The 13,810-nt window shown below is 40.9% G+C and overlaps 1 protein-coding gene across 7 annotated transcripts in view; it reads left to right on the top strand.

The window, feature by feature from the left end:
- Nucleotides 1-13,810, top strand: part of CTNND2 (catenin delta 2) — a 982,006-nt gene that overhangs the window by 515,462 nt on the left and 452,734 nt on the right. The gene's annotated exons all lie outside the window — the stretch shown is intronic.

Here is a 13,810-nt window from a genome sequence, read left to right as displayed (position 1 = left end):
GTGGGTGTGTGCGGGTGTGTGTGTATACACGGGCGTGCATGTGAGGTTGTTGAGAAAAGAAGTCTAAGAGTATGATGGCAAAATAAAGAAACATTTCCACCAGTTTACTGAATTGCCCTTCTCAGTTCAGTTTCTCCAGTCAAAAATTATATGAAAATTGTATCATTTCCAGGATGGTTCAGTAATTATATAAAATTCTAAATTTGGAGATTTTTTTGGCATTTTCCTGTATTTAAAAGATCAAAGGAAACAAAAGAAGGAAGTTGGTTTTTATTCTTTTTAAGCTACTTTTACAAAATGTCAGGGGTGGGTGTTTGACCTAAAAGATGCTGGTTAATGTGCCCAATCCCGTGCTGGAGTACCTGCGTTGGGGTTCCAGCTCTGGCTCCAGATTGCAGATTCCTGCAAATGCAGACCCGAGGAGGCAACACTGACGACACAAACATTTGGGTCCCTGCCTCCCTATGGGAGATTGAGATTAAGTTCCCTGCTCTCAGCTTCAGCCTGCCCAGCCCCATTTGTTGTGTTCTTCAGAGAATGAATCACCAGATAGAAGATTCATTCTCTCTCTCCCTCTCTCCCTCTCTTTCTCTCTCTCTCATATCTCTGCTTTTCAAATAAAAATGAAAATAAAAACTTTAAAAACATGGAATTTCCCTCACCTACATCATCATTTTTTAACTTATACAATTAATTGAATTTATACAATAAAGCAAGAAAAAGATGCTTTAAAAAAAAAAAAAAGTTTTCCCTTATCCTGAAAGAATAAGTTCATTCTGTTCCATGCTCCATGCCAACATTTTTCTCTTTTTTGTCTGTGTTACTTATATTAATGCTTAATTGTAAAAAAAAAAAAAAAAAAAAAAAAAAAAAAAAACTTGATTGTCAAGTAGTGAAAATTCAGATTAGCCTTACCAATTACACTTAAAACAAAGCAAAAACTGCATTTGTTTTCCTGAATAGGAAAAGAAAGCGAAAGCACTCAGGTTGGGGCATCGCTTCTCCTGGACTGCCCTTTCCTGGAGACTCCCCCCTCACTGCGCTCTCCTGGAAAGTGCTAGCGTCTAAACTTCCGTAGTGTTTCCTGCAGAAAGGGCTCAGGAGGACAAGTTGCTGGGGCTTGCGTGACATAGAAATGGGCCCAGCAGGAACTAAACCAACACCACCAAGTCATTTCGTTTACACCATTAAGCACATTAGGTAATGAGAACCTTGTCAGCTCCTCTCCAGCCGGAGAAAGTCTACAAATTAAAAAGAAGGATGGTCCTGCCGCCAGCCCTTCCCTGAGCTGCTCCATCCAGCTCTCAGCCCTGCAGCCTTCCAGGAGCATGAAGGCAGCGGGAGCAGAGCAGGGATGTGCTAATCACCACGATTTATTGTCTTCTAATTGTCCCCAATTAGAAGCCACTGGGAACACATCGTGGGACATTTATGAATGAAAATAATGTTTCATTTAACTGAAAGCTTGAGTGAGTGAAATACGTTACTGGGGTTAATGAGGGACATGTAAATTAGTTTGCTTAACTGTACAGGATGGACAGAATACAACCACTGAAAGGCAAAAAAATTTAGTGTAAATCTGTGACGTAAAACTGACTGATACTTGACAAAGGTAGATTTTCTTTATGCGTGTGAGCACCATCCTGCCACCTCCCCCACAGAGGAGGTGCACTCTGCACTGTGACCTCCTCTTGAGTCAAGGTCATGGGCAAATGTAGATGAGTAAATATAAAGCCAAGGTTTCATCGTTTTTATAATGGAATTTGCCAGCACACACTGTTGCATAATAAGTGATGTTAAAGTATTTACCAAGTAGGGTGACAATGAAGTGACAGGACCAGTTTGTGAATGATTGCTGAATGTTTCTATTCCAAATGACGTTGTACAATCACCAAAGCATTCACTCCGTAGGTTACTTACTTATTCCAGTGATGCCTTGTGACAGGAGTATAATAAGTGCTGTAGTCCCTTTTTGTCACCGTGCAATTCTGAAGGAGAAAAAATTCAAAGAAACAAATAAAGGCTGTTCTTCGAATATTAAGGGGGAGCCCTCCCTGTGCTAATTGTATGGATTTCCATGTTGAACGTATTTTGTGAATCCCAAGCAGAGAGCTCCATACCATGAAATAGAAAGAGAAACACAATTTGGTCTCTTCCTTCAAGGTGTGCTCAGACAGCAACGACACATGTTAAAAAGCAGATGACCCTACCGTGTTTTTAAACATGATAAAACCGCCGTGAGGTCTTAGAGGATGTAGAGTCCCTGCCGGAAGCTGAGACAGGCTCTCAAGGTAGAAGGGGATCCTCATAGGCCACACGTGTTCTGCAAAGGAGCTTGGGTTTGATCTGGCAGGCAGTGGAAACCACTGGGCACCGCTGCAATCGGATTTCTGCTCCAGGATGTCGAGTTCAGTGGCGTGGAGATGATTGGAGCAGAAAAGACCGCAGACATGAAGGAGAGAAGAGAAGTGATTGGGTGGAGTGAAGCTGGGGAGAAGCAGATTTGTTGATGTCCTATTAGCACCTGGAACTTTATTCTATCATTGAGTCCTCTCTGTGACAATCTGAGGGGGAGATCAAGTTCACATGACTCCCAGTGTCCAGTGCAAACTGAAAATATGATGTCTGGGTCAAAAAGCAAAACAAACAAAAAACAATGCCAGTAACAGTGCTAAAAAAACCTAAGGCTTTTTCCTTTCTTCCATGGTGTTTCTTGTGACTTATCATGGTGTTTTTAACTTAGTATTTAATGTGATTCCAAGTAAAGAAAAATTAAAATTTTAAATTATTAGCATGAATTTTATTACACATCTTTATATTATGCCATGCCAGATTTAAATGCAAATGTAAGAGCATTTAACTTGTGCACAATCACTGAAATTATACAGTTCCTATTTCATAGCTCATACATGCATATGTATTTTATTCATTCCAAAAAAAGTAGAAACACTGTATAAGACTGCCTCAACTGTTTTCATCTCACTTCTGGTATGCACATATTCTACCGACATTCTCTTACTGATGAATGACAAGAGGCAGAAAAGAAATGAAACTGTGATTGCCTTAACTTACCCTTTCCTTCTAAGTCACCATTTTCAGCTTCTGTGGTTGGCTGACATAGGGGAGGAACATAAGGAAGAAGGGAGATGATAGGACCCGTGGATCATCTGTCTTTCCTAGAAGATCTTGCCTTTTTCATTCAAAGCAAGTTCTGTTTGGAGGAAGTATGATTTCTTGGACCTGTCAACCCCTCTGCCTACTTGGTCCTCAACATCACATGCTCACCCTGTGTGCACTGTTGAGTCTTCCAGCACTTCCAGCTCATCATGGGTCCAGCAGAGCATTGCTGACGCTACTTGAATCAGGCAGCAAGAAACAGAGCATACATATTGCACTCCCAGCTCCCTCACTGCCTACACGGTCTACTGTCCCACTTCACTTGTAAAACCCAGGTTCTAAGATCGAGGTATTAAGAGTTTGTGAAGGCATCAGTAGATCATCAGGCCACACAGGGAACCCTCTGAGTCCAGGACTCTGCAGCTACAGTCAGCCCACAAGACCACCCTTGTTTTGTCTCAGCACATGTGTGGAGACCAGGGTTAGAGAGAGAAGTGACTCCCTCTGAAGTAGGCAGACATATAAGCTAAAATTGATTAGGTTTGTGAGCTGGAAGACCACACCTTCGCCATGCCCCTGTGTGACCTCATCCCCCTACCTGGCCACACATGGGTGCCCACCAGCCAATCAGGTTAATTAACCACTCCCCTTTGGAAGTGGGTTAAAACCTGGGACATGGTGTGTCCTGCCCTTCTCTTTTCCCTGGCCTCTTGCCAGGAGGGGGCTGGCACCCTAGGCGTCCACGTGGCTGGCTCCTGGTGCTTGGTATGAACCCAGATTTACCTCTCTTAGATAAAGCTCTCACTCTTCTATGCATCTTTTGCACTAGATAAAAGCTTAAAATGTACCATGCTGCCTCATTTATCTGTGCTGGTATTTAGAATTCTTCTCTAAATATTAGGCAAAAACCCTCTCAGGCATATTAATATTGGAGATTTATTAATAAGCATATGGTGATATCATATGGCACCCCAAGTTCCAGTAACATATGTGGCAGCCCAGATGGCACTTCTGGGGAACTTTAAGGGGCCACTTTTTGTATAAATGTTAGGGGGTCATTCCTGATATCACCTCCACATTGCTCTTGAACTCTGGGGCATCTGGGACACTGTGAAGGAATACCTCATCCAACAACACATTGAAGAATGGGAAAGCAGACTTTGTTCAAGTGAGGGTACTCCAGTGGGATTTTAAAGTAGGGGAAAGACAGCGGGCTCATCTCCTAATATGAGTTTAAAGGTAAGGAGCAGGGTGTGGCACCAAGAATAGGAAACTACTAAGGGAACATATCAGAGTAAAGGCAGGATTCTGTCTAAACCGACCTAACAGGGTTCTTGCGGAAGGCAGGCTAGAGTGGTCAGACATCACCTGGCAGGTGGGGGAGGATGAGGAGCCTGGTTAGATGGTTATTGAGGATGTGGGGTTCTGGTTAAACTGATTTATTATTGGGATTCTTGATAGAGCTGCACTCTGCGAGGAAGGACATGGGATTCACAAAAGAAGGAGAAAAGGTCAGAAGATGTTCACCAAAGTTTTGGACAAAGAGAGAATCTTCCACTGGAAAGAGGTGCTCACATACTCAGCAGGTGCAGAACTCTTTATAAACCACGCAGGAGAAGACCAAAGCTCCAACCAAGGCCAACTGGGGGAGTGGGCTTCAAGGGATCTTTTTTTTTTTTTTTTTTCATTTTTGACAGGCAGAATGGACAGTGAGAGAGAGAGACAGAGAGAAAGGTCTTCCTTTGCCATTGGTTCACCCTCCAATGGCCGCCGCAGCCGGCACGCTGCGGCCGGCGCACCGCGCTGATCCGAAGCCAGGAGCCAGGTGCTTCTCCTGGTCTCCCATGGGGTGCAGGGCCCAAGGACTTGGGCCACCCTCCACTGCACTCCCAGGCCATAGCAGAGAGCTGGCCTGGAAGAGGATTAACCGGGACAGAATCCGGCGCTCAAGGGATCTTTACAGGGAGAACGGAGAGATGGATGCAAAGGAGGACCTCCACTGTAATTTCTAGAAGGACATGCTTTAAATATCTTAACAACATTAGTAGATATTTGAATCCATGGCTTTTTAAATGATTTTACAGCTTTGGCTGGCAATACATTTGTTTCCTGAGACCTCAGATGCAAATGTTCATTCTTTCTTAAAAGGAGGACTTCAGCGTACACAAAGCTGCTGTGTCCCTGGAGAGGGTGTGGAGGCAAATCCATCTTTTCGGTTTCAAATATCAGATGGATAATGTTGAAGAGAAAGTCAATATTTAATGTGTGATCTTTTTTCACTGAAATAAACATGGAAAGTGACAGACAAATGTCATCAATCAGGGAGACCCTTTTCTAAGAATGGCGGTAGTGACTTGGAGGACCTGGGAACAGGCTGGCACGGCCACAGCTCCCCTACAGATTAGCAGAAAGAACAGGAGTAGATCTGCCTGACAGTGTAACTTCAACAAATATGCTTCCAGAGATCCAAGGAACATTGTGTGAAGTCTCCTGGACTCATGTAGCTGCATAAAGGCTTACACTCTCTGCTCCCTTACTGTAAGCCAAAATATCATTTTTTGATCTTACCCAAAACGTATGGCAATGGAAGTGTATCCAGGGCCCTGATGAGCAGGGAAGTTGAAATACAATGGGTGAGTTTTCCTTCAGTGACAGCACAATTCCTTGCATCTCATTGGCAAGGGGCAGGATGACTAGTGTATTATGTTGCAGGGATTTATCTTTCATTCACAGATTAAAACAGAAATGAGGCAGGGCAGGGTTATCTGAGCTCTGGATCCTCAGGAAGTAAGCAATGGCTTCTGTTGTCGATTCTTTTTCCTCTCTTCCATCTCTGTTTCTGCCCCTTTTTTTCTCTTTACTTTGCTATTCCCAACCTCCTTTTAATTCTGTTTTATTTTTTACATGGAAATAATTGAATAGTAAATTGCATATAAAAAAACCAGTTCAGGAAAAAAGAAAATGAGGTGTGGTAGTAAACTGTACTCTACAAATTTATTTTCATTTGGAAATAATTATAGAGTAATATGAACATGCAAAATGCATGACACAGGAAGGTCGCTGGGTACATCACCCTGTCGCCCACAGTGGAAACATCTTAAGTAAGCTACACAACCTCATAGCCAGTATACTCATATTGGTACATACAAGGATTTTCCTAGTTTTACATGCATACACCTGTGTGTGTGTGTGTATCTGTGTCTGTGTCTGTGTGTTTAGCTCTATGCCATTTTATTCCATAAGTAGCTTCGTATAACCTCATCCACAATCACAGTTCAGGCCTATTCCACCACCACAGGTCTGCCTAGTGCTACCCTTTAAAGCCACACACACCTCCCTATCTCTGAGCCCCTGCAACCAGCAGTCTGTTTTCCAGTGCTGTAGTTCTAGATATTCCAACAATACTGTTCATCTTTTCATTCAGCATAATTCCCTGGAGAGTTGTTGCTTATTGTAAATCTCCGTAATGCATTCATTTTTACTGCTAAGTTCATTTCCTTGGTATGGATGTATCAATTTGTTCAATTGTTCACTTGCTGGAAGATACCTGGTTGTTGCCAAATTTTGGAAAGTATGAATAGATCTGCCATGAACACTTATGCACCCATCTGACTTCCTAACTGAATCTTTGGGTGGTTTCAGGAGGTTCTGGTGGTCAGCAGACCCCTGTAGGAAGCACAGACCTACAATACCAGCAGAGTGGTGTGCACATATATTACAGCGTTTCTGCTCCATAGAGGAAATTGACTTTTACAATTTTTCTCTTCCCTGTGAAATAGGCAGTGATTGTTTACCTATATTTCTATTAAATATCTAAGAAGCATTAGCTTTATGTTAATAGAATCGCCTCAGTTGCAGTGAAAGCCATTGCTCACGGTTTAATGTATCTGTAATAAACATGTTGAAAGCAAGCATGGATGTAAGAAATCTCTGAGCAGATCAGTGTGCTGTGGAGGAACCAAGAGTGAGGTGTGCACACAGACACATGTGCACACATAGACATTCTTATATCCTCATGCACATAGTCTCCCACTCACATCCATGATCAGAGGGAGCCAGGAAAACATATTTGACCATTGCTTTTGCCCAGAGATGTTCTGAGATAAGGAGCTGCCTTAACTGAGATGATCTAACATGAAGGGTAATTCTAGGAATGCAACGATTTTTGCAAAGGATGCAGAAGACGAAATTTGGAACATCTGAGGGCCTGGATATAGGTGCCACCCTCTGCCAGCCAGCATACTAACTAGTCTTCTGCTGAAAAATCAGTTTCGAATGCAAATGCACAACACAGTGAGCTGTGTGTTCATCTCAGAATCAGGGAATAAAGTGTCCAAGTTAACCCACGTCTGCAACCATGAACCACAATGAGCACCAAAAGAGAATTCTGACTGTAACAAAGTATCATGCAGGAGTTACACTGGTCGGGTAGACTACACAACTGATGTAGTATGATGGTTTTCAGGGGCTTAAAAAATACTTCAAGATCTAGTCAGTGAATGAACAGCCCCCCGGTCATCTAGAACTAAAACTTCCTACTTCCAGTTTATGGAATTCCCACTGGAAAAAACATGATGATACTTTATTTTATAATGTGATTAGCATTCAGAATTGTTGCTGCAACTACTGTAAATGCCTTGTGTGCTCACATAAGTGTTTGAAAAATGATACCTTGCTCCTGCATGAGACATTTCCCAGAAAACTGTAGGAGTGGGCAGCAGATACAGCATGAGGATTTACTGCTTTATAAATACATCATTTGTTACTACTTATGATATTGAATTCTGTGCATAAGCTATCCCTTGTAATATAACTACAATTAAGCCCAAAACCATAAAATAATTTTAAGACTGAGAAACTTGAATTTATGTCTTTCCCATGGTGACAACTTGGCTTTTATGAAGCCATTGATGATTGAGCCTCAGGCTATTTCTTTGTGGCGGTTAGAAACTGTATCATTTATTTTGAAGGAATTACAATGAAACCGGATTCATGTTCATTCTCCCTTGTTTCGCCCTAGCTGGCCATCTCCCAAATGTGACAGGGCTGTGGAGTTCTGTGATAAACACAGGCTAGGATGTGGGATCCCTGGCAGCTCTGCTGTATCAGTTGCCTGGATAATTTGTCAGTCACCTGCGCCAGGAAAATTAACTGAGGAATGTGAATTTCCCTGCCTGAAACTAAAGAGAAATTAATAATAGCAATTTGAATACAATTTCTTTTGTCCTATGGTCTTAAATAAAGCAGTAGTCTGTATGGATTTCCTGATGGCAGAAATGATGGCAGGTGCCAAGAAAGGCATCCTGTTCAGGACTGGTTGGAAAACTTGAGGCTTTGCAAGCAAATTGTCTTTTGTGTAAGTCACTGTTTCCTTCTGCACTTTAACTGGGGGGACCTGATGAGCAATCTAGCATCTGCAGAGCCTGAGACACGTCTGTGTGGTGATGTGTACTGATTCCCAGAGGCAGACAGGTCGAATTCCCTCTGGCTGACCCGTCTGAGCTGCTTTCGCCTCTGCAGTTTGGCTGTTTGCTTATGTGTGTATAAGGAGAATGAACTTTGGGTGGGGTGCACTACTGGTCCTGGCCCTCGTCTATGAGTTTTCTGTACTTTCACAAGATCCCTCTGGAAAACAAAGTCTATCAGTGGCCTCACTTTGCAAGCTAGGGAACTGAGGCTTTGGGACAGTACATGACTTAAAGGACATCCCACAGTCCCCCGTGTGCACAAGTGCCCTGACCACGTCTTCAGGAGCAATCCCTTCTGCCTGTGCACATTCATCTCGTCCCTACCCCTATGCCCGGTCCTGGAGACCTGGCACTGCATGTCTCTTCTGTATCCCAGACCAGCAGTCTGTGATGACTCCATGTTTCCATTTTCTGTGGCTGAGTATTTGCTTCATGTTCACCATTCACCCACGCCTGCCCTCATGCTGACCTTCCCACAACAGACGGTGGTACCACTCCCAGGGCTGAAATGGTTAAGAGTAAGCCATAATCAGTTAATTCACAAATACTGGCATTCATATTGATAATTTATCATTATTGATTGGCTGTAACTAATCATAATCAATCATAATTTATAAACCATATCACAGTACATAATACAGGTAGCAATTCCACACTTCCTCAAGATGTACCAGTCCCCTGATCACCTGATGCCAACTAAGTTGTTTTCTTCTCATTGTATCTTCAATAGCGAGCTAAATAACTTGTCCAAAATTTTATGGATTGAAAATGAGCTGGGGCCCTGTGCTGTGGCATAACAGGTAAAGCCACCACTGCAACGCCAGTATCCCATATGGGCACCAGTTTGAGTTCTGGCTGCTCAACTTCAAATCCAGCTTCCTGCTAATGAACCTGGTAAAAAAGCAGAAGATGGCCCAAGTGCTTGGGCCCCAGCACCCACGCGGGAGACCTGGATGAAGCTCCTGGCTCCTGGCTTTGGATTGGACCAGCTCTGGCCATTGCAGCCATTTGGGGAGTGAACCCATGAATGAAAGATTCTCTCTCTCTCTTTCTCTCTCTCTCTGTAACTCTGCCTTTCAAATAAATACATAAATCTTAAAAGAAAGAAAGAAAGAAAGAAAGAAAGAAAGAAAGAAAGAAAGAAAGAAAGAAAGAAAGAAAGAGAAAGAAAGAAAGAAAGAAAGAAAGAAAGAAAGAAAGAAAGAAAGAAAGAAAGAAAGAAAGAAAGAAAGAAAGAAAGAAAGAAAAGAAAAGAAAAGAAAGAAAAGAAAGTCATTTCAGCTGGACTCCAGACCCAGGGAGTCTGGCTCCAGAGTTCTTAGTTCAGGAGATTTTTGATGCTGTAGCTATCCACTACAGCCAGTTGAAAATGTTTGTAAAATCTGTAAAATTACAGTTTCATAGAAATACTTAAATTAAAATGAATGTGATCTAAGAGAGGAAGAGAGCTGTTTTAATTATAGGCTGGAGATATTCTGACATTCTTTTTGGAATCCCAGACAAGCATTGGGGGCCACGGGGCAGCAGATGAAGGGGAAATGAGTTGGACAGAAGTCCTAGGTGAAGCAGCATTACTCACCACCACAGACTACTGAGTGTTGGATACAGTGCACTTCCGAGAAGGGCGACAGTGACCTTCTCGGAAAAAGCAAAGCTGCATGGGGAGTGATCTCACCATTTTTACTAAGCATGTTACATTCCCACGGTACTTGAGACCTCTGACTATGATCATTTTATTTGGCAACAGTGCCAATTCTTGTAAGGTGCTGCATGCCAAACTATACAGTAAAATGTACTTTTTGTCAGAATATAAGGTTGGACTGTCTGGGTATCCTCAGTATAAGTATCTTTGTTCCTGTAGGCTAGGATCACATGTCAGCTTTGAAGCAATTCATTTCCCAATAGTTTCTCTGGCTTAGGTGTTAGGTATTTCACTTAACTTGAAAGCAAGCTATCAGGAACTCACAGTTCTATACCTTTATTTCATTTTGAAAGCTATTGTGAGTTGGGACCGATGCTGTGGCATAGTAGATTAAGTTGCAGTCTGCACTGCTGACATCCCAGACAGCACCACTTTGTGTCCTGGCTGCTCATCTTCTGATCCAGCTCCTTGCTAATGGCCTAAGAAAGCAGTGGAAAATGACTCAGGTGCTTGGGTCCGTGGAACCGTATGGGAGACCTAGAAGAAGCTCTTGGCTCCTGGCTTTGGCCTGGCCCATCCCTGTTCATTGCAGCCATTTGAAAGTAAACCAGTGTATGAAAGATATTCCCTTTTTATCCTCTCTCTCCACCCCCCATAAGCTTCCTTACAAATAAGTAAATCTTTTTAAAAAAGAAAGATATTGTGAACAATATGTTACATGATATGCTTTAGGATTGATGCCTTGGGCTTCCAAAAGTTGAATAAGAAAATGTATTTGAGCAAGTTTCTCACAGAGTATCAGTAGTAAGGGTTTGTTTGTGTTTTTTCCTGATATTAAGAAAACCCCCTGAGCTTATATATATTTATATTTATATTTATATTTATATTTATATTTATATTTATATTTACATTTATATTATATGAAATGGCCCACAGGTGGGTCAGTACATTATCATGCTGGAAATGGTGAGGGAGGAAATCACTTGTCAAGGTGATTCTTTGGTGTGGACTAATTCCCACCTCCCACCCAATTCAAGCTCTCCAAACTGAAAAGTTATTGGGCAATTGCTGTAAATTGTTCAACCTATATTGCACTTGGAACATTGCAAAAGTGATGCTTTCATTTTTCTCATGTGTAAAATGGAGAGAAATAATTATATCTCTAAATGTTATTTGCCTCAATTATTTGTACGTATATATTTCAGAATTAGTTGGCATGAGTTAAGTTTCAACTATGAGTGATTCTACAGTGATGGGAATATTATGGATTCAGAAGGACTTCTATAAGCATTTAGGAAAGCATGTTGTTGGAAAAGTTGTGGGGTTTGTTCCCTATTCCAAGTATCAAAGATGTTTTAAAAGTAGTGCTAATATTTCATTCTGCTACCTGAAGGATTGTTTTGTCCGTTTTCCTCAAATAAAGCATTAGAGATAAAAGTGAAGTTCCCCTTCTCCTCTTCCCAGAGTCACTTCTGCCTGCTTGCCCTGGAGGCCATATCTGTCATCAACTTACTGTCTTTTACATCCACACATTTATACTCCCTCTGTCTCATTTCATGCATGTGTGTTCAGGCATGTGTGTAGTGTGTGTGCATGTGTAAGTCTATAGATAATAATACTTAGTACATATTATTAAAATGTGTTGAGAACTTACGATGCATACTTATGTGCAACTTGTGTTTTTTACTGTATGTTTTGTTTTTGAGAACAACATATATATGAATAATCTATTTTTGTGCTGAATAGTGTTTATTTTGTATATATGTCACATGTAGCATGCAATTTTATTATTATGTTTCTTCATTTCCTATTGCTAGATACCTAGGTTATTTCATTATTTTACTACTAGTAAAATATAATTTTGGACAAGTGTCCTGGGCCCCAGGTGCAAGGGTTTACCTGGAGTGTCTACCTAGAAGCAGAACTGCTGGGTAATTGAACATCTATGTGTGTAAGATATTGCCTCATAGCTTGCCCAAGTATTTCACTAATTTACTCTCCCACCTAAAATATGTGAGAGCTATTTCTCCATCTCTTCCCCAACACTTAAACCAATCAGATGTTCAAATTATTTGACAATGTGAAATAAAGTGGGAAACTATATTTTAATTTTGTCCCTCCAGTTATTTTAACAAGTGCAGGGAAGGGGGCGTCATATGTTTTAGTTTTCTTCCACTTTGAAGCATCCATACCCATTTGATTTTTAAATCAGTGTCTTATTGACTTGTCAGACCTTACTGTATGTCCCGGAAACTCACCTTTAATAAGTTTATACACTGCAGAAAATGGCTTGTTTTTCAGCTTTGTTCATACTGGGATTTAATCTTGATGCAAGCCAAATCTGTGACTAGAACAGTGAACTCTGGAACTGGAAGCCCAAGTTCATTACCCTGGCTTTACTCTTTCCTGACCATAGGATCTGCACTAACTCCTTAGCATCTGCTAATCTCAATGTCACTACCTGTAAAATGAGGATATATTACTTCTCTCAAAGGTTTTTGTCCTGAAGTTCAACCTTCAATCAGAATATTACCTAGTACAAAGTTAGAGTCATGTGTTATCAGGATTTTTGTTTTTTGATATATTGCCTTTAAAATCCTAGCATCATTGGTATCTGCATATGTTTAAAGGTTAAATATTACTTACAGTAGTCTTTGCATTTTTCTGATAGTTACTGGATTATGGAACTCATACATAGGTATGTTTATGTGTGAACTGATCTACATCACACTACATCTTTTCTAATTTTGATTATTTAGGGGTGATTTGTGTTTTGGAGAATAGCATCTCAGCAATGAAATCAAACATTTCCTGAAAGTGAGCTGCATTTAAGTTACAATGGCTTCAAAAATGATTTTTCTATTATAGTAAATTGAATTATGTAATACAGAGAAGATTCACCACAGGTAATTCCTAAATACCTAATATGAAAGTATCTCAGAAGCATAATCCATGTTTATTGAATAAATAAATCGTTTGTGTTTTAAAAATCATCTACCTTTGAGCAATTTTTAAAGAAGGAATCAATGCATAAAATATGCAATTGTGTAGAGTAGGTACTCTCTCTCCCTTAGTAGAGAGAGTAAGTGTGCACTTAAAGGAAATAAAAATCTAAACCAGCTTTCTCTTGGGACTTCTATTCTCTGTGATCAGTCATACTTTTAATGCATTTTAACTGTGCTAAAGGAATCAGGAAAGGCGTTGAAGTGATTAATGCCTTTTGTTTGCCCAAAAGGAAGGTGCCTCTTAGAGCAGGTAGCTTTATGTTCACTGCCAATGGTAGTTTTTTCCATTTTAATAAAATAATAGTTTCTTCTTATTTCTGTTGCATCATAAAATTGAAGCACTTTTTGAAAGAAATGAACAGAAAAATAGATGTTATACAATAGTATGATTTGTAGTCCTACACATAAAACTACCCAATGTTGTAGATGAGCAGACAAATCCCAGCGGATGATGGAAAGCTCTGACATGGTCTTATTTGCGTTAGCATTGCCCAGGACATTGTCTTCCAGCTTTGTTTTGTGGGCATGGAGGGCAGAGAGCAACAAATGCCATCTGAACACAAATGATGGAAAATTTC

The sequence above is a fragment of the Oryctolagus cuniculus genome, chromosome 14 (genome assembly GCF_964237555.1).
Source record: "Oryctolagus cuniculus chromosome 14, mOryCun1.1, whole genome shotgun sequence".
NCBI classification, from domain to species: Eukaryota; Metazoa; Chordata; class Mammalia; order Lagomorpha; family Leporidae; genus Oryctolagus; species Oryctolagus cuniculus.
The sequence above is the reverse complement of the archived record's forward strand: the minus strand, read 5'-3'. Positions and strand labels throughout refer to the sequence as shown.